Source organism: Bufo bufo, chromosome 1 (genome assembly GCF_905171765.1).
Source record: "Bufo bufo chromosome 1, aBufBuf1.1, whole genome shotgun sequence".
Lineage (NCBI taxonomy): Eukaryota > Metazoa > Chordata > Amphibia > Anura > Bufonidae > Bufo > Bufo bufo.
The window spans coordinates 36,338,248-36,364,489 of record NC_053389.1 but is presented as its reverse complement, the minus strand read 5'-3'; the positions used below and the strand labels follow the sequence as shown (position 1 = coordinate 36,364,489).

General features: G+C 47.6%; 1 protein-coding gene across 6 annotated transcripts in view; it reads right to left on the bottom strand.

Annotated features, from left to right (window-relative positions):
* Positions 1-26,242, bottom strand: part of GRAMD1A (GRAM domain containing 1A) — a 162,347-nt gene that overhangs the window by 62,056 nt on the left and 74,049 nt on the right. Inside the window, exon 1 of one of the 6 annotated variants that reach the window (XM_040421931.1) lies at positions 10,421-10,433. The exons of the other annotated variants lie outside the window; for them this stretch is intronic. The gene's annotated coding sequence lies outside the window, so the exon portion shown is untranslated. Of the gene's footprint in view, positions 1-10,420; positions 10,434-26,242 lie in introns of those variants that run through there. 6 annotated transcript variants of the gene reach the window in all.

The following is a 26,242-nucleotide window of genomic DNA, read 5'->3' as shown; positions in this document are numbered from 1 at the left end:
GTATCAATACTGGGCCAAAGAGCTGACAATCCAGGAGAGTTATTCACACTCACTATACATAGAGACAAGATGGTATCAATACTGGGCCAAAGAGCTGACAATCCAGGAGAGTTATTCACACTCACTATACATAGAGACAAGACAGTATCAATACTGAGCCAAAGAGCTGACAATCCAGGAGAGTTATTCACACTCACTATACATCGAGAGAAGACAGTATCAATACTCGGCCAAAGAGCTGACAATCCAGGAGAGTTATTCACACTCACTATACATAGAGATAAGACAGTATCAATACTCGGCCAAAGAGCTGACAATCCAGGAGAGTTATTCACACTCACTATACATCGAGAGAAGACAGTATCAATACTCGTCCAAAGAGCTGACAATCCAGGAGAGTTATTCACACTCACTATACATAGAGACAAGACAGTATCAATACTCGTCCAAAGAGCTGACAATCCAGGAGAGTTATTCACACTCACTATACATCGAGAGAAGACAGTATCAATACTCGGCCAAAGAGCTGACAATCCAGGAGAGTTATTCACACTCACTATACATCGAGACAAGACGGTATCAATACTCGTCCAAAGAGCTGACAATCCAGGAGAGTTATTCACACTCACTATACATCGAGAGAAGACAGTATCAATACTCGGCCAAAGAGCTGACAATCCAGGAGAGTTATTCACACTCACTATACATCGAGACAAGACGGTATCAATACTCGGCCAAAGAGCTGACAATCCAGGAGAGTTATTCACACTCACTATACAGAGACAAGACAGTATCAATACTCGTCCAAAGAGCTGACAATCCAGGAGAGTTATTCACACTCACTATACAGAGAGACAAGACAGTATCAATACTGGGCCAAAGAGCTGACAGTCTAGTGTTTCAGGAGACGCTATCACTGATACTGCCTTTGTACTGCGCTACAGAATAGGTTGGCGCTAAATAATAAAAGTTACAGGATAAAAGGGAGACTTACAAGCCCCTGTTCGCACTGCGCCCTCCGCTCGCCTTCAGATGCTCTTACCCCCGTGTAGCGGACTGGAGCAGGTGTCCGCAGCAGCTGGCAGCCCCCTCTCCCCTCCCCTCCATGGCTTTCTCTGCTCCCAGACAGATGCTGCAAGTGAAGAGGGCGACAGATGTCATCACAGTGCTGCCCCCAGTGGTCATGGTGGAGCAATGCGCCACTTCTGGTCCTGATGACGGACACAGCTCAGAGCCCGAGGACACAGGATCCTCTCAAACTGTTTTAAATTCCTTTTTCTCACCATCTCCAAGATCTCTGCTTGTTGCCAGTGAATGGGAATACTCATGCTTACTCCCAGGGGGCCAAAAACCTGCACAGACCTACAGCTGAGGGTTTGCTCTCATTGCGTCCAGTCTGGAGGATCCTCTGTGAGCTAAGGCCACTTTCACATTCGGGCAGGGGACTCCAGCCGGCGGTTCTGGTAGAGAACAGCTTGCCGTAATTCTCTGGATCCAGCATTGCCGAATACTACTGCCTTCGCAAATTTTTATGGCGAATTTTCAGATTGCCGAAGAAAATAATGACTGGAGATCACGAATTCTCGGTCATATGACGAATATTCGCCCAAATATTTGATTTGAATATTGCCCCTGCCGCTCATCACTGCTGCCTTCCCGCCGGACCCTATTCTAGCCGAGATTCAGCCGCTACCCGGAAAATATTCTGAGAATCGGACGGACAATAAAAGCAGATTCCCGGCGCTGTCTGAACTGATCCATTTTACCTGCACTGATACATTGTAACAAACCATCAGGGCAGGAAAGAGTAGGCGCTGCTCTTGTGTCTACTTTGCATGTGTGGACTGGATACAATGGTTACAAACCCTCAGCTGTGAGAAGTTAGCACAGCCTCTGGATGTAAACAAAAATCTTATTTAGGACAGCAAGCAGAGATCTTGAAAAACGCGGTTACCCGGCTGCACCGTGCTGGGACGCCTCCGAAACGCAAAAAACGGATCCGCAAAAAATACGGATGACGTCCGTGTGCATTCCGTATTTTGCGGAACGGAACAGCCGGCCCCTGATAGAACAGTCCTATCCTTAATAATAGGACATGTTCTATTTTTTTGCGGAACGGAAATACGGACATACGGAAACGGAATGCACGCGGATTACCTTCCCTTTTTTTGGCGGACCCATTGAAATCAATGGTGGTGTATATGGTCCGGAAAAAAACAAAAACACGTAACGGAAACGGAATGAAAATACGTTCGTGCGCAAGAGGCCTCAGGCTCGGCTTGCGCGCAGTTTCCTACGTGACGGCGTTGTATCATTTTGCAACAATGTATCATCACTTTCTGCTCCAGTTACATAAACAGAATGGAGAACTCCTCCCACAGATATCAAAAGGGGTAAAAGACGGATACGTCGCCCTCAGCGGAGACCGGAGACGGAGGGACGTGTGTGTATACATGTATACGAGATCCCCCCCACCCCTCCTCATTGTGCTGGGAACAGCTGAGGAAACACGGGGCCCGGCAGCTCCACCTGTCACCAGGCTGCTCCAAGTGCATCCGCGCGACAGCCGCTGAGGTCAGAGGAGGGCACAGTGATGGTGCCTGGCCCTTTAAATCTGCCCCAAATCTATGGCGCCATTGTGCCGAAGATTTGTAAGCTGATTTGCCAGCGTGCACAAGGTAAAAATACCATCCTCAAGACTGGCAGAAGACTTGGCGCATTAGGGCAACCCTTGCTGCAACTTCTACGGTGTTCTATGGGGGGGGGGGGGGGGGAGTTACATACGCTGTGCCAAAACAGCACCCCAAAATACTTCTGCTTTACAGTGCCACCCTTCAGTGCCACCCCGCTCTTCTTCATCCTGGTCCAGTTGTTAATATTTCTATACTTCTGTCCGATCTGTATCTGGGAAAGTTGGGTGGCACCAAATGTGGCTCCCACAGGGGCACATAGAGTATGGGAGCGGAAGGTGTAGCAGAGCCGAGCCAGACAGACTGGGCATTCAGGAGTCTGGGAGAGCTGGGTGACAACCCTTGAAGAGCTGTACAAATGATTTTCGGTCTTATTGGTTGTCAGGCTTTAAAGTTGTAAGGAGGGAGAGTCAGGAACTGTGACTGCTGCCAAAGAAGCCCCCACCGTCCAGTATGACATCCCCTCCCCCATCTCTGATTCCTCCATCCTGTACTATACCGCTCCATCATCATATCTACATTGTGACAGTCTGAACATCGCCCCCCAGGGCCGGCGCCAGGGCTCGCTCTGCAGGGTCCAGGTGGGCATTCTGCTGTATAGAGGTCTGCCCGGCTGCAGTGCATTATGGGTCGTCTATGGCTGACTGCTGTCCTCGGCCCCTGTGCCCAGCCGGGTGTGAAGCCTTTAGTCCGAGGCAGCAGGGCAGGTTGGAAAACTGTACTGGCTGGCAGTGTAATGCCCGGCAGTGTTGGAGGGGGCACTGTTTCAAGCACTGCAAGGGGGTCAGTATGGGCACTGTAAAAGAGTAAGGAGTCAACGTGGATGGCATTGTAAGGGATAGATGGCACTGTAACAGGGCAAAATGGATGGCACTGTGTAGAATAGAAGGCACTGCAGCAAGGCAATATGGATGGCACTGTAAGGGATAGATGGTACTGTAAAAGGGTAACATAGATGGCACTGTAAGGAAAGGATGGCACTGCAGCAAGGCAACATGGATGGTACAGTAAGAGAAGGATGACACTGTAACAGGGCAAAATAGGTGGCACTGTGGAGGATGGATGGCACGGCAGCAAGGCAACGTAGATGGCACTGTAAGGGAAAGATGGCACTGTAATGAGATAACATGTATGGCACTGTAAATGATGGATGGCACTGCAGCAAGGCAATGTGGATGGTACAAGAGATGGCACAGTAACAAGGCAATGTGGATGGCACTGTAAGGTAAGAACGGCATTATAATGAGGCAACATGGATGGCACCGTGAAGGATGGATGGCACTGTAGCAAGGCAACATAGATGGTACAGTAAGAAATGGATGGCACTGTGAAGGATGGCACTGTGAAGGGTGGCACTGTAAGGGGAGGATGGCACTGTGAAGGATGGCACTGTAAGGGAAGGGTGGCACTGTAAGGGGAGGATGGCACTGTGAAGGATGGCACTAACAGGTCGTTGTTTAGGGGCATCACAGTGGTGGATTTGATGGGCAGGACAAAGATTTGGCAAAAAGCAGAAGAAAGAAGCAGTCAGTAGGTTGGTCTATGTGGGGCATAAAGGTGACCCATTGCGACCCAAGGACCTACCTATTCCTGGTAGGTAGCCCTGAGGACATTCCCAGTGCAGCACTGTTCTACCAGGGCAATGATGAGAGTGATGGTCCGGCCCCACCTGCTACCTATACCGTATATAGATTTCCATACGCCCATCCGGGGCAGGTCCATGCATATAAATAGCAGCAGGAAGCGGGCGGACGCTGGCGCGTTTCACTTCACATTTGTTTTAAGAAACTTCCACTAAATTAAAACAAATAGAGAATCGGTGAGGACTGGATGGGAAATCTGCATCTCCTCGGAGGTCACCGCGACCTTGAGAGATGGAAACCCACCCGCCGGGAGAGAAAACAGAGCAAAAATAGAGGAACAAAGAAAGGATAATGTGCGCGGCGTGCCATATTACCCAGAGGGCGCCGGCCGTGCTCTGCCCGCTGCCACTATGTCATTCTGAGCCCCTTTAAGTATTGAAGGAATTGGTCAAGAAAAGATGGCTCCTTTCACAAAAAACAGCGCCCCCCGGTCCGCAGGTTGTGCACGGTATTACAGCTCAGACTGATTCATGTCAATATCAGACATAACCCGTGAACAGGTGCGGTGTTGGCTCGGGAAGTAAGCCGTCAATCCTGGACAACCCCTTTAAGTGCTAACAAATGCCATACATAGCGGTGAAGAATTAAGTAGGCTCCTCCCTCTAAAGAAGCCCCACCCTAGTTACTCAGGCTCCTCCTACTAACCAAGCTCTACCCTATGGTACTTAGCTTCCTCCTTCTAACTCAGCTCCATCCTACTTAGTTATTTAGGCTGCTCCTAACCAAGCTCCTCCCTATTTTACTTAGGCCCTCCCTCTAGCCAAGCCCCACCCTAGTTAGTTACCTAGGCTCCTCCTTCTAACTAAGCTCCACCCTATCATACTTAGGCTTCTCCTTCTAACCAAGCTCCACCCTAGTTAGTTATTTAGGCTCCTCCCTATCTTAGGCCCTCCCTCTTGCCAAGACCCACCCTAGTTAGTTACCTAGGCTCCTCCTTCTAACTAAGCTCCACCCTATTATACTTAGGCTCCTCCTTGTAACTAGGCCCCACCCTATCCTACTTAGGCCTGTCCTTCTAGACAAGCTCCACCCTAGTTACTTAGACTCCTCCCCATAACCAAGCTCCACCCTCTTTCTTAGTCTCCTCCTTCTAGCCAAACACTACCCATTAGTTCCTCCCTATAACAAATCACCAAGCTCACCCTCACGCTCCTTCTAACCAATGACTGCCCTAGTTACTTAGGCTCCTCCCTATTACCAAGCTCCACCCTATGATCGCTCTTGACTTAAAGGGATTCAAGAACCAATACCCAGCTAAAGGGTAAGTCTCCACATGCACAGACCTACACATTCTGAAGGTGTCACACCACGTGAGGTCCTATCAAGCGTTGTTATCCCGATTTCGCTTCCATAGAAGCACCCAGCACGAACCTACCAGGAAGGGACCTAGTAATGGTCCATGAACAGAATGCCAGACCTACAGTGTAGACTGACGCTAACATGGGCAGAGCAGCAGCATGGAAAAAGCTTCATGAAAACTGTGGCACATCAGCATCTTTGTCTGTAGAAAGCTGCCCCAATGGGCACTGTAATGACTACCATTGGTGGTGGTCACCCAGAATCTATCACCCATTTAGGAGACCACAACTTCGTACAAGAGGAGGAGATGGGGACTTGGTCATTAGTGGACTATGGGGTGGGGTGTCCTTTTAAATTGGGCTCAGTCACTATACGGTACTTCGTAGTTACACAACCGACCGTGCATCAGTCTTTGCCTTCTCATCCAGCAGTGTCCACACTCCGGAGAATAAATAGGACTAAATATACCATCTCAAATATTGAATCAACTGTAAGTACATAGGAAGTCGTATTTACTGTGGAGAAGGTGATGGCGAGGCCAAGGGCAGATTGTGAGCAACCTCAGAAGAACTCAAAGTCGGCATCCGGTCCTATAAAGAGTCCTAGGGTCAGACTTAATACAAAATTAGCCAGTAGGTCAAGAGGTGGAAGGTCCTGTGGTCTATAGAGAGGGTGCTCACAGCAGAAGTCAATATGGTCCCCCCAGATGGTTCAGGCCATAATACCCCAATAGGAGAATCCTGACTTATAGGAGACAAGGGAATCATGACCCCAAGGGCTGTCTAAGAGGTGGAAGGTCCTGTGGTCTATAGAGAGGGTGCTCACAGCAGAAGTCAATATGGTCCCCCCAGATGGTTCAGGCCATAATACCCCAATAGGAGAATCCTGACTTATAGGAGACAAGGGAATCATGACCCCAAGGGCTGTCTAAGAGGTGGAAGGTCCTGTGGTCTATAGAGGGTGCTCACAGCAGAAGTCAATATGGTCCCCCCAGATGGTTCAGGCCATAATACCCCAATAGGAGAATCCTGACTTATAGGAGACAAGGGAATCATGACCCCAAGGGCTCTCTAAGAGGTGGAAGGTCCTGTGGTCTATAGAGAGGGTGCTCATAGCAGAAATCAATATGGTGCCTCCTGCTGGTTCAGGCCATAATACCCTATTAGGAGGATCCTAACTTGTAGGGCACAAGGGTAGCATGACCCCAATGGCTCTCTAAGAGGTGGAAGGTCCTGTGGTCTATAGAGAGGGTGCTCATAGCAGAAGTCAATATGGTCCCCCCAGATGGTTCAGGCCATAATACCCTATTAGGAGGATCCTAACTTGAAGGAGAGAAGGGCAGCATGACCCCAAGGGCTGTCCTCCTCATTTGATGTAATGGGAATGAGGGCAGGTTCACATGGCACAAAGCAATTGGGCCAGCGCTGGGGCCCCACACTTCTCATTGGCCCTTAGGCACGTGTTGTCTCCCACTAAACACAGGAAATCTGCATAAAATAAATATAACTGAGGCACGGGGTTAATTAAGACACTGACAGCTTACATGGAAGTCACAAGCGCAGTGAGGGCGGCCTGTGCGCCCGGAGGTGACACGTGTCCTCCCCACGGACCGCCGCGCTCACGCTCAGATTCTCTTGTCTACAAGTTCTGCCAAGCTGGCGTCAAATCTACTACGCCCGAAGTAATAGCCTTAAAGGGGAAGGTTCTGAAGACAGATGGGGGCATTTATCAAACTGGTGTACAGTAGAGCTGTCCTAGTTGCCCATAGCAACCAATCAGATTCCACCTTTTATTTTCCAAAGGAGCTGTCCTAAATGAAAGGTGGAATCTGATTGGTTGCTATGGGCAACTAGGACAGCTCTACTGTACACCAGTTTGATAAATGACCCCAAGAGTTTCCCCCCTTCTACTTTTTACTTGCTCGGCCTGTGTGGGCGTCAGCGTTTACTGTAGCTCTGGCATTCTATTCATGCGTAGAAGCTCAGGATATACTATGCTAGAGTTACTGCCCAGTATTGTACCGTGGACAGAGAACACAGCAAAGTGCGGTCAGCGCTGGTGATCGAGCTCTGGAGGGAACTGCTTCTCCGGCACGGACCACCCCCCTACATATAAATATCATTGGACGCGCGCCCCAAATCTCAGGGTATTTCTTTAAAATAATGTCATAGTATGGCTCCAACAACAATGCTATACTGCTCAAATAATATCGCCATACTATACAGCCATGCTACTAGTACTAGAGATACTACCATACAGTACAATACAGTGTCCACATCAAACTGCCATACAGCACATACATAATACCGACATCATACCGCCTTATTGTGCTTACAAAATACAGACATATTGTGTTTATATAATAATATTGTAATATTGTATAATAATGCACTACATAATGCCGCCATATAGTACTTACATAATACTGCCATATAGTACTTACATAATACTGCCATATAGCACTTGCATAATACTGCCATATAGCACTTGCATAATACTGCCATATAGCACTTGCATAATACTGCCATATAGTGCTGACACCATACTGACATATAGTACTTACATAATACTGCCATATAGTGCTGACACAATACCGCCATATAGTGCTGACACAATACTGCCATATAGTGCTGACATAATACTGCCATATAGTGCTGACATAATACTGCCATATAGTGCGGACATAATACTGCCATATAGTGCGGACATAATACTGCCATATAGTGCTGACACAATACCGCCATATAGTACGTACATAATACTGCCATATAGTGCTGACATATCGCTATATAGTACTTACATAATACTGCTATATAGTGCTGATGTAATACTGCCATATAGTGCTGATGTAATACTGCCATATAGTACTTACATAATACTGGCATATAGTGCTGACACAATACTGGCATATAGTGCTGACACAATACTGGCATATAGTGCTGACACAATACTGCCATATAGTGCTGACACAATACTGCCATATAGCACTTACATAATACTGCCATATAGCACTTACATAATACTGCCATATAGCACTTACATAATACTGCCATATAGCACTTACATAATACTGCCATATAGTGCTGACACAATACCGCCATATAGTAAGTAGATAATACTGCCATATAGTGCTGACATAATACAATACTGCCATATAATACTTACATAATACTGCCATATTTTGCTCTTGAATACTGCATATAGTACTTACATAATACTGCCATATATTGCTCTTGAATACTGCATGTAGTACTTACATAATACTGCCATATATCTTGTCCGCATTGTGGACAAGAATAGACATTTCTACAATGCTGCGGGGCGTGCGGAAGGCACACGGCTGATATCCCTGTTTTGCGGATCCGCTGTTTGCGGTCATGCGCATGAGCCCTTCTACTCCGTCTTGATGGATAACATACGCCGGGCACAGGGCTGTATACAATGAGGAGCCTGGCGGGCACCTCCGGGGGTGAAACACACACTCCTGAACAATACATGACACAATGTACCGCTCTATAGTACACCGACATCCCAGGATACCAGCCTCACCGGCCGCAGACGAATCACATAATACTGTATCTACTCTGATGACCAGCCTCACTCATCTCCTAAAATACTCTGTGCTGCTGGGGGTCCTCCCACTCTGTTATCTCTGCCATGATCACTGCATTCTTCTCCTTTAATACTCTGTGCTGCTGGGGGTCCTCCCACTCTGTTATCTCTGCCATGATCACTGCATTCTTCTCCTTTAATACTCTGTGCTGCTGGGGGACCCTACGTCCTCTATGTAACTCCTATTCGGTCACCTCCCACAGGATAAATACACTCTTTTAATACTCTGGAGATCTCCCATAAGATTAGGACACTCCTCTCCTAAAAGACTCTGTGCTGCTGGAAGACCACGTTTCTTCCATTACTGCAGTATGTAACTCACAGCTTGTGATCTCCGACAAGATCAGCACATTCCTCTTCTGAAATCCTCTGTGCTGCTGGATGACCCTGCTCCTTCCACTGTGTAATTCTCAATCTGTGACCTCCCATGAGATCAGCAAGCTGCTCTCCTGAAGTCCTCTGTGCTGCTAGATAACCCTGCTCCTTAATTATCAATCTGTGACCTCCCAGCAAGCTGCTCTCCTGAAATTCTCTGTGCTGCTGGGAATCTCACTCCTTCCACCATGTAAATTCCCTTCTAGACAACACACACTGCTTCTGAAATCCTCTGTGCTGCTGGAAGACTTTGCTCCTTCCACTGTGTAATTCTCAGCACTTGCCTCCATCCTCCTCCTCCTCCCATGACACATGAAAGATGTAGGACAGCCCTCCATATCTCAGCTGCCTGGGCCCCTGTGAGTGTGACATGGATTATTGGGGTGAATTACAGCTACCCCTCAATGTTCAGGATTTGAGAGGAGTGACCCTTTAATTGTGGTGAACTTCCCCTTTAAGAAGAATTAAGCAGATAATGAATAGCCTTTACATAGTAGAAGAGACAGGAAGACAATGTGTGGTGGACACGTCCCGGGCTCAGCTCTCCTCACGGCCATGCTTCATTATGTGAAGTATTCCCCACAGAAGCCATGCAGCGGGGGAGGGGGAGACAGGAGGAGAATTCACAGATTGCAGCTCTGAAGCCAGATAACCTGACAATAGCACAATGTGGACCCACCGCCAAGTATACAGGGGGTCTATTGTGCCAGAATGGAGGACACAACCTCCATTCCAGGTCCCATTCGCTGTATTGAGATCTATCATATAATGTACACCCTGCACTGACACATTGTAACAAACCCTCAGGACAGGAGATTGCTTTGACTGGATACATTGTAGCAAACTTTCAACTATAGGAAATATTTGATCTCAGAGTGTAAACAAGAAGCCCTGAGCCATAACTCTAAATCCACCTGCTTCATATGGCGTCGCTCCTCTGACCCGTTGAGGCACGGACCTCCTGGAGTCCTGTGGTGTCCGGCCATGTGCCCTCCCCGCCACTGAGGAGTCCTGTGGTGTCCGGCCATGTGCCCTCCCCGCCACTGAGGAGTCCTGTGGTGTCCGGCCATGTGCCCTCCCCGCCACTGAGGAGTCCTGTGGTGTCCGGCCATGTGCCCTCCCCGCCACTGAGGAGTCCTGTGGTGTCCGGCCATGTGCCCTCCCCGCCACTGAGGAGTCCTGTGGTGTCCGGCCATGTGCCCTCCCCGCCACTGAGGAGTCCTGTGGTGTCCGGCCATGTGCCCTCCCCGCCACTGAGGAGTCCTGTGGTGTCCGGCCATGTGCCCTCCCCGCCACTGAGGAGTCCTGTGGTGTCCGGCCATGTGCCCTCCCCGCCACTGAGAAGTCCTGTGGTGTCCGGCCATGTGCCCTCCCCGCCACTGAGGAGTCCTGTGGTGTCCGGCCATGTGCCCTCCCCGCCACTGAGGAGTCCTGTGGTGTCCGGCCATGTGCCCTCCCCGCCACTGAGGAGTCCTGTGGTGTCCGGCCATGTGCCCTCCCCGCCACGGAGGAGTCCTGTGGTGTCCGGCCATGTGCCCTCCCCGCCACGGAGGAGTCCTGTGGTGTCCGGCCATGTGCCCTCCCCGCCACGGAGGAGTCCTGTGGTGTCCGGCCATGTGCCCTCCCCGCCACTGAGGAGTCCTGTGGTGTCCGGCCATGTGCCCTCCCCGCCACTGAGGAGTCCTGTGGTGTCCGGCCATGTGCCCTCCCCGCCACTGAGGAGTCCTCTGGTGTCCGGCCATGTGCCCTCCCCGCCACTGAGGAGTCCTGTGGTGTCCGGCCATGTGCCCTCCCCGCCACTGAGAAGTCCTGTGGTGTCCGGCCATGTGCCCTCCCCGCCACTGAGGAGTCCTGTGGTGTCCGGCCATGTGCGCTCCATGGATCAGACTTGTTTTTCCAGCCCATCCTACAGATGACGTTTGGATTGAGATTTGGGGAATCATCATCTTGATCTCTTTGTCATGTTCCTCACACCATTTTTGGCACTATGAAAGGGGTACTTGTCCTTTCAATGGTTAGGTAGGTGGTCAAATCCACATGATGCCAGGTCTCAAGGTTCCCTGCAGCACATTGAGCCTCACACTGCCTCCACCATAGTGCACCTGATGCCATCTCTTCACCAGGTAAGTGACATATACCCACCCGGCCGTCCACATGATGTAACCTGGCCATCTTCTTCCCATGGTGCACCTGGTGCCATCTCTTCACCAGGTAAGTGACATATACCCACCCGGCTGTCCACATGATGTAATTGTGCTTCATCAGACCAAGACGTCTCCTTCCATGGTCCAGTTCTGATGCTCACTGGTCCATTGAAGGCACTTTTGGCAGTGGACAGGGCTGATTGTGGGCGCTCTGCCCAGTCTGTGGGTTCCCAACCCCATACACAAGGAGCTGTGATGTCCTGACACCTTCCTATCACTTTCTGCCTAATAGATCCCGACCCCCGACAGGGGCCAAGGACGTTCTGCACTTTTAATGTTATGGCTGATCGGCGATGGTGTTGCCCTTTAAGGCGTTGGTGCCAGTCCCCGGTTTTCCGCTAGGCCTTCCTAGGTTTCACACAATATCTGCCTTTTCCGGGAGAGTCCTCCCAGCCGATCGGCAAAACAGGAGGCGCAGCTGGCACCGAGGAGGGGAGCGGCTGCCAAAAAGGAGCCGGAGGAAAGAGGGGGGATTGTGCTGGGGAACTGGGGCAGAGAAGAGCGGATGGGCGGTGGGGGCACCATCAATAACCACAGACAAGTGAACAGAGGGGGGCGCCGCGCCCGGCCCTGGCACCCTCACCTCAGCCGAAATGCTTCCTGGGAAAATGAAAGTGAATAATTGCCCCCGCAGCATACTAATCATGTGAACTGCGGCCAAAGGCTACGGCACCTGACACAGCGCGATTCAGGCCGCCCCGGCTATTAATACAATGTGTCCATGTAAGGAGCAGGCGCTGACATAGTAAAGGGCAACCCCGCTCACTGCACAATGAAAAGTGTCAACTTTCTGATACAAGTTTGGGTATTGCTTGCTGTCAGTGAATGAGAGCATTCTTCTTCGCACCTAGAAGTTGAAAACCGGTCCAGATCTAATACTTCTCACAGCTGAGGGTTTGTTACAGTAACATCCGTTCTTAGACGATCCTCTGGGAGCTCTGTAACAAGCTAGGAGAGAGAGGTGTGCGGCCGATGTGTGCAGCGACAGGTGCAGACTGGATACAACTGTAACAAACCCTCAGCGGTGAGACGTTTGGACAGTATTTTAGCCTCTGGATGTAAAAGAAAAGTGTTCCCTTTCACAGATGGCAAGCAGAGATCTTGGCGAGAGCTTTTCATCATACAGTCGCTATCCCCGGACTTGCTCGGGGCCTGTTCAGACACTGCAGTTAAAAAACTCATTGAAAAAACCGCCTTGAAACAAAAAGCGCGTGGTTTTACCCCGATTTTCACGTTTTTTACGGGTGTAACGTGTAAAGTAAATGCTCCAGTGTAAATTGTGCAGAGATACAATGTATCGGGGCAGGCGCAATGTGTCAGACTGCAATTGTAACAAACCTTCAGCTGTGAGAAGGTTCAGGTCAGGACTCTGGCTTTCAGACTCTGGATGTAAAAAATAAAATAAAATAATTTAATTTCCATTCACTGCCAGCAAGCACAGAAGTCTATTAGAAAGTTTCAGAAGCTATTCATTTCCCCTTGTTGTTGCACCCGGCTGGGGGAGGGGTGACACCTAATGGGAGTACACACTTGGCTTACAGATTAGTTGTCACCTTCCAGGATGGCTTCATGACCAGACGGAAGGGATCGAATTGCGCCGTCACTACCAGCTGCCCCCCAGTAAGGTAGGTAGGGGGGTCACATAATGTATGGGGGGTGTCGATCTCTGGGGTACATGGGGAAGTGATGTCATCACAGTGTGGAAATAATGGGAAGTTCTCAGGTCACCACAGAAGGGACTTCCTCCAGATCCAGATACAAGGTGTATTATGTAATGGTGCAGGTTACACGTCTCCTCGCTATACTAAATCATGCACACAGTGATGTCACGGTACAGGGATAATGCACACAGTGATGTCACGGTACATGGATAATGCACACAGTGATGTCACGGTACAGGGATAATGTACACAGTGATGTCACGGTACAGGGATAATGCACACAGTCATGTCACAGTACAGGGATAATGCACACAGTGATGTCACAGTACAGGCATAATGCACACAGTGATGTCACAGGACAGGGATAATGTACACAGTGATGTCACGGTACAGGGATAATGTACACAGTGATGTCACAGTACAGGGATAATGCACACAGTGATGTCACGGTACAGGGATAATGTACACAGTGATGTCACAGTACAGGGATAATGTACACAGTGATGTCACGGTACATGGATAATGCACACAGTGATGTCACAGTACAGGGATAATGTACACAGTGATGTCACAGTACAGGGATAATACACACAGTGATGTCACAGTACAGGGATAATGCACACAGTGATGTCACAGTACAGAGATAATAAACACAGTGATGTCACAGTACAGAGATAATAAACACAGTGATGTCACAGGACAGGGATAATGTACACAGTGATGTCACAGTACAGAGATAATAAACACAGTGATGTCACAGTACAGGGATAATGCACACAGTGATGTCACAGTACAGAGATAATAAACACAGTGATGTCACAGTACAGAGATAATAAACACAGTGATGTCACAGGACAGGGATAATGTACACAGTGATGTCACGGTACAGGGATAATGCACACAGTGATGTCACAGTACAGGGATAATGGACACAGTGATGTCACAGTACAGGGATAATGGACACAGTGATGTCACAGTACAGGCATAATGCACACAGTGATGTCACAGTACAGGGATAATGGACACAGTGATGTCACGGTACAGGGATAATGTACACAGTGATGTCACGGTACATGGATAATGTACACAGTGATGTCACAGTACAGGGATAATGCACACAGTGATGTCACAGTACAAGGATAATACAGACAGTGATGTCACAGGACAAGGATAATAAACACAGTGATGTCACAGTACAGGGATAAAGCACACAGTGATGTCACAGGACAGTGATAATACAGACAGTGATGTCACAGGACTGGGATAATGCACACAGCGATGTCACATTCTAGGGGATAATGCACACAGTACAAGGATTTCATAGCAAACCCGGTTCCTGAGAAATGGAGTCCGCCCTTATGTCGGGGGAGGGGGGGGGCACTCAGTGGTTCCGGTCTCCTGACTTTGGAGGAAAGGTAAGTTAGTTGCTGCCATAGAAACCCCAAATTCATTAGTATGGCATCATACACACACCCCAACCTCACATCAAACAGGATAGAATTTCCAGGTCCTAAAATCCAACTGCATGGCAAATAAATCTCTCCTGCTGCCCTGTGTGTGTCAGTGCTCACTGCAGCTCTGGCATTCCGTTCATGGACCAAGAAACCCAGGAGGCACAGGGCTGATGGTCTCTCCCATATAGGGGAATTGCCTCAGTGTATGGAATATAAATAACAATAAAGCATGGTGGGAGTTGTAGTTTGATGGGAGCCGGCTGCTCTATATATATCCGGGGCTGCGGACGCAGAGCGCGCGCTGTGTAGATTTGGTTGCTGAGCAGCTGTACAGGAATGTTAATAGCTGTGATAAAGCTGCAGCATCACGGAAGAGAGCGCGGCGCAGTAAGTCTGCGGAAGAGACCAGAGCTATATACAAGGGACCGCCGGCGCTCTGATCTCTGCTCCGCAGGGAAATACAGGGGTCTGATCTGTATACAGCTGTATACTGCTCCGTACAGGGGTCTGATCTATATACAGCTGTATACTGCTCCATACAGGGGTCTGATCTGTATACAGCTGTATACGGCTCCGTACAGGGGTCTGATCTGTATACAGCTGTATACGGCTCCATACAGGGGTCTGATCTGTATACAGCTGTATACGGCTCCGTACAGGGGTCTGATCTATATACAGCTGTATACGGCTCCATACAGGGGTCTGATCTGTATACAGCTGTATACGGCTCCATACAGGGGTCTGATCTGTATACAGCTGTATACGGCTCCGTACAGGGGTCTGATCTATATACAGCTGTATACGGCTCCGTACAGGGGTCTGATCTGTATACGGCTGTATACGGCTCCGTACAGGGGTCTGATCTGTATACAGCTGTATACTGCTCCATACAGGGGTCTGATCTGTATACAGCTGTATACGGCTCCGTACAGGGGTCTGATCTGTATACGGCTGTATACTGCTCCGTACAGGGGTCTGATCTGTATACAGCTGTATACGGCTCCGTACAGGGGTCTGATCTGTATACAGCTGTATACGGCTCCGTACAGGGGTCTGATCTGTATACAGCTGTATACGGCTCCATACAGGGGTCTGATCTGTATACAGCTGTATACTGCTCCATACAGGGGTCTGATCTGTATACAGCTGTATACTGCTCCGTACAGGGGTCTGATCTATATACTGCTGTATACGGCTCCATACAGGGGTCTGATCTGTATACAGCTGTATACTGCTCCATACAGGGGTCTGATCTGTATACAGCTGTATACGGCTCCGTACAGGGGTCTGATCTATATACAGCTGTATACTGCTCCGTACAGGGGTCTGATCTGTATACAGCTGTATACGGCTCCGTACAGGGGTCCTATCTGTATACAGCTGTATACTGCTCCATACAGGGGTCTGATCTGTATACAGCTGTATACTGCTCTATAGAGGGGTCTGATCTGTATACAGCTGTATACGGCTCCATACAGGGGTCTGATCTGTATACAGCTGTATACTGCTCCGTACAGGGGTCTGATCTGTATACAGCTGAATACTGCTCCATACAGGGGTCTGATCTGTATACAGCTGTATACGGCTCCGTACAGGGGTCTGATCTGTATACAGCTGTATACGGCTCCGTACAGGGGTCTGATCTGTATACAGCTGTATACGGCTCCATACAGGGGTCTGATCTGTATACAGCTGTATACTGCTCCATACAGGGGTCTGATCTGTATACAGCTGTATACTGCTCCATACAGGGGTCTGATCTGTATACAGCTGTATACGGCTCCATACAGGGGTCTGATCTGTATACAGCTGTATACTGCTCCATACAGGGGTCTGATCTGTATACAGCTGAATACTGCTCCATACAGGGGTCTGATCTGTATACAGCTGTATACTGCTCCATACAGGGGTCTGATCTGTATACAGCTGTATACGGCTCCGTACAGGGGTCTGATCTATATACAGCTGTATACTGCTCAATACAGGGGTCTGATCTGTATACAGCTGTATACTGCTCCGTACAGGGGTCTGATCTGTATACAGCTGTATACTGCTCCATACAGGGGTCTGATCTGTATACAGCTGTATACTGCTCCGTACAGGGGTCTGATCTGTATACAGCTGTATACGGCTCCGTACAGGGGTCTGATCTGTATACAGCTGTATACGGCTCCATACAGGGGTCTGATCTGTATACAGCTGTATACTGCTCCATACAGGGGTCTGATCTGTATACAGCTGTATACGGCTCCGTACAGGGGTCTGATCTGTATACAGCTGTATACTGCTCCATACAGGGGTCTGATCTGTATACAGCTGTATACGGCTCCGTACAGGGGTCTGATCTGTATACAGCTGTATACTGCTCCATACAGGGGTCTGATCTGTATACGGCTGTATACTGCTCCATACAGAGGTCTGATCTGTATACAGCTGTATACGGCTCCGTACAGGGGTCTGATCTGTATACAGCTGTATACTGCTCTATACAGGGGTCTGATCTGTATACAGCTGTATACGGCTCCGTACAGGGGTCTGATCTGTATACAGCTGTATACGGCTCCATACAGGGGTCTGATCTGTATACAGCTGTATACGGCTCCATAGAGGGGTCTGATCTGTATACAGCTGTATACGGCTCCGTACAGGGGTCTGATCTGTATACAGCTGTATACTGCTCCGTACAGGGGTCTGATCTGTATACAGCTGTATACTGCTCCGTACAGGGGTCTGATCTATATACAGCTGTATACTGCTCCATACAGGGGTCTGATCTGTATACAGCTGTATACTGCTCTATAGAGGGGTCTGATCTGTATACAGCTGTATACTGCTCCGTACAGGGGTCTGATCTGTATACAGCTGTATACTGCTCCGTACAGGGGTCTGATCTGTATACAGCTGTATACGGCTCCGTACAGGGGTCTGATCTGTATACAGCTGTATACGGCTCCATACAGGGGTCTGATCTGTATACAGCTGTATACTGCTCCATACAGGGGTCTGATCTGTATACGGCTGTATACTGCTCCGTACAGGGGTCTGATCTGTATACAGCTGAATACTGCTCCGTACAGGGGTCTGATCTGTATACAGCTGTATACTGCTCCATACAGGGGTCTGATCTGTATACAGCTGTATACGGCTCCGTACAGGGGTCTGATCTGTATACAGCTGTATACTGCTCTATACAGGGGTCTGATCTGTATACAGCTGTATACTGCTCTATACAGGGGTCTGATCTGTATACAGCTGTATACGGCTCCGTACAGGGGTCTGATCTGTATACAGCTGTATACGGCTCCATACAGGGGTCTGATCTTTATACAGCTGTATACGGCTCCGTACAGGGGTCTGATCTGTATACAGCTGTATACGGCTCCGTACAGGGGTCCGATCTGTATACAGCTGAATACTGCTCCATACAGGGGTCTGATCTGTATACAGCTGTATACGGCTCCATACAGGGGTCTGATCTGTATACAGCTGTATACTGCTCTATAGAGGGGTCTGATCTGTATACAGCTGTATACTGCTCCGTACAGGGGTCTCATCTGTATACAGCTGTATACTGCTCCATACAGGGGTCTGATCTATATACAGCTGTATACGGCTCCGTACAGGGGTCTGATCTGTATACAGCTGTATACGGCTCCATACAGGGGTCTGATCTATATACAGCTGTATACGGCTCCGTACAGGGGTCTGATCTGTATACAGCTGTATACGGCTCCATACAGGGGTCTGATCTGTATACAGCTGTATACTGCTCCGTACAGGGGTCTGATCTATATACAGCTGTATACTGCTCCATACAGGGGTCTGATCTGTATACAGCTGTATACTGCTCTATAGAGGGGTCTGATCTGTATACAGCTGTATACTGCTCCGTACAGGGGTCTGATCTGTATACAGCTGTATACTGCTCCATACAGGGGTCTGATCTGTATACAGCTGTATACTGCTCCATACAGGGGTCTGATCTGTATACAGCTGTATACTGCTCCATAGAGGGGTCTGATCTGTATACAGCTGTATACTGCTCCATAGAGGGGTCTGATCTGTATACAGCTGTATACTGCTCCATACAGGGGTCTGATCTGTATACAGCTGTATACTGCTCCATACAGGGGTCTGATCTGTATACAGCTGTATACTGCTCCATACAGGGGTCTGATCTGTATACGGCTGTATACTGCTCCGTACAGGGGTCTGATCTGTATACAGCTGTATACGGCTCCGTACAGGGGTCTGATCTGTATACAGCTGTATACGGCTCCATACAGGGGTCTGATCTGTATACAGCTGTATACGGCTCCATACAGGGGTCTGATCTGTATACAGCTGTATACTGCTCCATACAGGGGTCTGATCTGTATACAGCTGTATACGGCTCCGTACAGGGGTCTGATCTGTATACAGCTGTATACTGCTCCGTACAGGGGTCTGATCTGTATACAGCTGTATACGGCTCCATACAGGGGTCTGATCTATATACAGCTGTATACGGCTCCATACAGGGGTCTGATCTGTATACAGCTGTATACTGCTCCATAGAGGGGTCTGATCTGTATACAGCTGTATACTGCTCTATAGAGGGGTCTGATCTGTATACAGCTGTATACTGCTCCATAGAGGGGTCTGATCTGTATACAGCTGTATACTGCTCTATAGAGGGGTCTGATCTGTATACAGCTGTATACGGCTCCGTACAGGGGTCTGATCTGTATACAGCTGTATACGGCTCCATAGAGGGGTCTGATCTGTATACAGCTGTATACGGCTCCGTACAGGGGTCTGATCTGTATACAGCTGTATACTGCTCCATACAGGGGTCTGATCTGTATACAGCTGTATACGGCTCCGTACAGGGGTCTGATCTGTATACAGCTGTATACGGCTCCGTACAGGGGTCTGATCTATATACAGCTGTATACTGCTCCATACAGGGGTCTGATCTGTATACAGCTGTATACTGCTCCATACAGGGGTCTGATCTGTATACAGCTGTATACGGCTCCGTACAGGGGTCTGATCTGTATACAGCTGTATACGGCTCCGTACAGGGGTCTGATCTATATACAGCTGTATACTGCTCCGTACAGGGGTCTGATCTGTATACAGCTGTATACTGCTCCATACAGGGGTCTGATCTGTATACAGCTGTATACGGCTCCATACAGGGGTCTGATCTGTATACAGCTGTATACTGCTCCGTACAGGGGTCTGATCTGTATACAGCTGTATACTGCTCCATACAGGGGTCTGATCTGTATACAGCTGTATACGGCTCCGTACAGGGGTCTCATCCTCTAAAGGGCTGTATACTGTTCCAGCTACGGGACCTACTCACCAATATACAGCCATATATACCTCCAGTAAAACTTGGGGGGCTGGTCCCATATAGAACTGTATATAACCCCAGCTAGGGGATCTGATCCCATAAACTTCATGCCCCCTGTACATGGCTTCTTTTAGGGGGTCCCATCTACACCCACCTGTATTCCTCTATTGTATAGGGCACTGCTGTGCTGTATACAGATATGCCCCCTAGTGGTGGCAATGAGCAGCTACATGATGGGTAATGTAGGAACAATCACCCAGATACAGTATATGGCATCGTTATGTACATTACATCAGAGGAGGAGGAGGAGGAGGAATCTCGGCGGCTACAAGTCTCCGCTTTACAGATTTACCTGAAAACGAGAAAGATTTATCTCAATAATTACAGAAGGTTGTGAGAGGAACATGAGGGAGTCTGCACCATCCACAGGAGAGAGGTCCGAGGAGATAGAGACACCACTGAAGATGTCCACCACGCACTGCCCCAACTAAGGACGATGCCCCCTATGAGTCCATAAGGTGTACTCCCACTGTCGTGAAACTACAACTCCCAGCAGGCTCATTTTGCTTCTACTGAAGTTCAGATTACAGCACAGCAGGTTTGCATGCTGGGAATTGTTGGCCCAGTTAAAGTGTAACATTTTCCCCCAACATCACCACTCCCATCATCCTAAAGAATGCATCCAATGTGGTCGCTTCGTGACCTGCAAGTTGCCGTAGCCAGAAGGAAAGACGTCACCACCATAGCAGGGCTCCCCTTCTCCAGGACCTCCACAACGCCACCAAACGACTGCTACAAATATGGTATATAGGAATTAAGCCCTAGTCTAGTCTACAAAGTACATTGACAATGCTGCGCCCGGTGGCCATATGTGGTACTGCTGCCCCATTCTACAGTATAGGGATTATATACTTGGACTGTCGCCGATCATCCACGTCTCAGGAGAGGCCTGGCCGGTCTCAGAGGAGCGGCAGACACCCCACCACCTTCTGTTTGACTTACACCATAAATGGAGAATCATTCACATTTTTTTTATGAGGTAGAAATCTCAGGGAAGCGGAGATTATATCTCAGATTATTAGGCGGAAAATGTTTATTTCTGTCCCTTTTTCCAGTTAATCTGCTCCACAGACCATTAAACCTGTTAATAACCGCCGTACGGAGAATGTGGGCCAAAAGCTGCTGAGTTCTCATTTGTGAACCGCCAACTGCTTGCAGTACTCCCCTGTCCGCTTCCTTTCCTGCCATGACGCCCCCTCCCCACCTCCACCCGTCTGATTAACCCCTACCAGCCTGGAAACAGTGGATGTGTTCAAATAACTAGAAGACATTTAAGGTTCTGGAAACCATTCCGATGTGACGCCGATACAAACTGGGCCGTGCCTGGGAACTTCATGGCGTGGGCTTCCGTGGCCAAGCAGCCGCATGCCGGCCTTACATCGCCGGGGCGTCGGATGGTGCAGTGTAAAGCATGGCACCACTGGACGTCTTCTGTGGAGTGATGGATACCACTTCGCTATCCGATGGACGAGTCAGGATTTGGTGAAACCAGGAGAGGGTTACGCATTGTGCCAGCTGTAAAGTTGGGTGGAGGATAACGCTATGGCGGGTTTTTCAGGCGTCGCCCTCGGCCTCTTTGCTCCAGTGAAGTTGACTTTTAAAGGGGGTGTCTCACCTGGAACATTGGTGGCCTATCACTAGGATGGTCCCCAGAGGTGGGACCTGCACCCATCTCTAGAATGGAGCATCCAAACTTCAGGAGAGTGCACCGCGCATGCACAGCCACCCTCCATTCATTTCTATCGCAGGGCTGAAAGTAGCCAAGTGGCTCTCGCTCGGCTATTTTTGGAAATCCCATAGAAATAAATTGAGAGCACACCGTGCGTGCGCGGCCACCGCTACATTCTCTTCTATGGCCTCGGAAGAAATGAATGGAGGGCGGCTGTGCATGCCCGGTGAGATCTCATTCTCTTTGGTAGCTTTGTTCTAAAGATGGTGGGACCTGCAGCTATCGGACATTGGTGGCAACTCCTAGCGATATGCCAATGTTCCAGGTAAGACAACCCCTTTAAGACATCGTGGACAATTTTATGCGCCCAGCGTTGCGGGGACGGTTTGGGGAACGCCCGTTCTTTCTCTAGTGAACAAAAGCTAGGTCCATAAAGGCACGGTGATGGCGAAGAACTTGACCGTCCTGACCTCAACACCATCTAACACCTGACGGTAGATTGTTGGCCAGGTCCTCTCCTTCAACATCAATGTCTTACCTCACAAAAGCTCTTCTGGATGAAGGGGCAAAAATTCACATGGGCACACTCCGAAATCTTGTAGAAAACTTTCCCAGAAGAGCAAAAGGTTGAAAACAACTCAATTGGAGGTAAAATGGGATGTGACAAAAGCTCCCAGAGGTGCCAGCTCTTCTCCCCGTCTGTATACAACCCTGGAGAATTAGGATATTTGGAGAACTTGCCGTCTTCTTGTATGTAGATGAGGACACTTCAAATATTTACAGTCAGGCGGTGACGAGTCGTTTCCTCTCTCGGTGTGAGGTTTAACCCTCAGAAGAAAGTTTACAAACAGAGTACTTCCCCCCGTGATCCCATTCTCCTCAAAGTGACTGGGGGTTATTGTCCTGGTCATCCATGATCAGTGAGGACTGACACATAGGGAGCTGTGCAGGGTTCAGTTTTATGCCCCTCAGGGTCGGCCCCTGTCGGCGGTGTAATGGCGTCCGTCATTGGTTGTCACCTAGACCTCTTACAAGAGGATTCAGGGACGGCTGATGGTTGTCGAAAGAAAATGAAGACATCCCCGGCTCCCGGAAGGGAATAACCCATAAATGTTCATTCCCACCATCCTGTCAATTCATGTGTGATGCTTTCTGGTCAGCCGCTGTATCTAAGCCTATCATGTGTGATACTATCTGCTGCTGTACCTAATTCTATCATGCATGATACTGTATGCTCAGCTGTGTATCTAAGCCTATCGTGTGATATTGTATGCTCAGCTGTGTATCTAAGCCTATCGTTTGTGATACTGTAATACTATATGCTCAGCTGTGTATCTAAGCCTCTCGTGTGATACTGTGTGCTGAGCTGCTATATCTAAGCCTATCGTTGGCGATACTGTCATACTATATGCTCAGCGGTGTATCTAAGCCCATCATGTGTTAGGTTGTCTGCAAAGTCGCTGTATCTAAGCCTAGCATGCACTCTAACATTTGCTGATCTCTTGTATCTAATCCTATCATATATGATACAATAAGCCGAGCTGCTACTGCCTGCTGAGCTGTGTATCTAAGCCTCTCGTGTGATACTGCCTGCTGTATCTAAGCCTATCATGTGTAAAGCTGTCTGCAAATACACTGTAACTAAGCCTAGTGTGTGCAATACTATGCGCTGAGCTGTGTATCTAATCCTATCACGTGTGCTATGTATCTAAGCCCATTAGGTGTGATACAGTCTGATGACGAATCCTACAGTTCGGCCCCCTCTCCACCCACGTAACATACGATGTGAGGCCACGTATGAGCTGAGTAATGGTACAGACACATGTAGACACAGGAATAAGTGATGACGAGCCCGGCTGGTGGGATCATGGAGACAGGTCTCTTCATGCCGTGCGCTCGGAGACATCTCCACCTCTTTACCTTGCAGTCTTCAGTTACTGTCCTTCAAGACCCCTTCCCTTGGTCCATTCTCTTTCCTTCCAGCATTTTGTGAATAGTCCTTCTACACTTTACGCCCCCCCATGGTTTCCTATTAGTTCCCCTTCTGCTCTCACTTGTTGCTGCATCGATTGCGACAATCCCAGTTTCATCATCCACAGGAGATGGTCCGATAAGGTCTCAACCTGAAACACCTCGTCTTCTCCCAGCATCCAGGGGTATAGGTCCGCTTACTATTATACTCAGGCTCCGACTGGCCAACAGGGGAACAGGTGAATTGCCTGCTGGGCCCCTAAGCAAGGTGGGCCCCTAGTGCACAAGTGGCACAGAACGCTGACTGCATATAGATAAGCAGCTTATTATATGTATTATTATAGAGGTGGCCGAGACGACTTCTAGGTGTAGAGTCACATTCATCAGAGGCCTGCCTTCTCCAAGTCGCTGCAAGGACCCCCATTGGCAGTCATCTGCTGTGTGAACTACTGGTGGGCCTAAGACATCCCAGTCCAACACCGATTATACTGTACACTAATGTAACTGCTATAATACTGCTCCTATGTACAAGAATATAACTACTATAATACTGCTTCTATGTACAAGAATATAACTACTATAATACTGCTCCTATGTACAAGAATATAACTACTATAATACAGCCCCCTATGTACAAGAATATAACTACTATAATACTGCTCCTATGTACAAGAATATAACTACTATAATACTGCTCCTATGTACAAGAATATAACTACTATAATACTACTCCTATGTACAAGACTATAACTACTATAATACTGCTCCTATGTACAAGACTATAACTACTATAATACTGCTCCTATGTACAAGAATATATCTACTATAATACTGCCTCCTATGTACAAGAATATAACTACTATAATACTGCTCCTATGTATAAGAATATAACTACTATAATACTGCTCCTGTGTACAAGAATATAACTACTATAATACTGCTCCTGTGTACAAGAATATAACTACTATAATACTGCTCCTATGTACAAGAATATAACTACTATAATACTGCCTCCTATGTACAAGAATATAACTACTATAATACTGCTCCTATGTACAAGACTATAACTACTATAATACTGCTCCTATGTACAAGAAAATAACTACTATAATACTACCTCCTATGTACAAGAATATAACTACTATAATACTGCTCCTATGTACAAGAATATAACTACTATAATACTGCCTCCTATGTATAAGAATATAACTACTATAATACTGCTCCTATGTACAAGAATATAACTACTATAATACTGCTCCTATGTACAAGAATATAACTACTATAATACTGCTCCTATGTACAAGAATATAACTACTATAATACTGCTCCTATGTACAAGAATATAACTACTATAATACTGCTCCTTTGTACAAGAATATAACTACTATAATACTGCCTCCTATGTACAAGAATATAACTACTATAATACTGCTCCTATGTACACTAATATAACTGCTATAATACTGCTCCTATCTACAAGAATATAACTACTATAATACTGCTCCTATGTACAAGAATATAACTACTATAATACTGCTTCTATGTACAAGAATATAACTACTATAATACTGCTTCTATGTACAAGAATATAACTACTATAATACTGCTCCTATGTACAAGAATATAACTACTATAATACTACTCCTATGTACAAGAATATAACTACTATAATACTACCTCCTATGTACAAGACTATAACTACTATAATACTGCTCCTATGTACAAGACTATAACTACTATAATACTGCTCCTATGTACAAGACTATAACTACTATAATACTGCTCCTATGTACAAGAAAATAACTACTATAATACTACCTCCTATGTACAAGAATATAACTACTATAATACTGCTCCTATGTACAAGAATATAACTACTATAATACTGCCTCCTATGTATAAGAATATAACTACTATAATACTGCTCCTATGTACAAGAATATAACTACTATAATACTGCTCCTATGTACAAGAATATAACTACTATAATACTGCTCCTTTGTACAAGAATATAACTACTATAATACTGCCTCCTATGTACAAGAATATAACTACTATAATACTGCTCCTATGTACACTAATATAACTGCTATAATACTGCTCCTATGTACAAGAATATAACTACTATAATAGTACCTCCTATGTACAAGAATATAACTACTATAATACTGCTCTTATGTGCAAGAATATAACTACTATAATACTGCTCCTATGTACAACAATATAACTACTATAATACTGCCTCCTATGTACAACA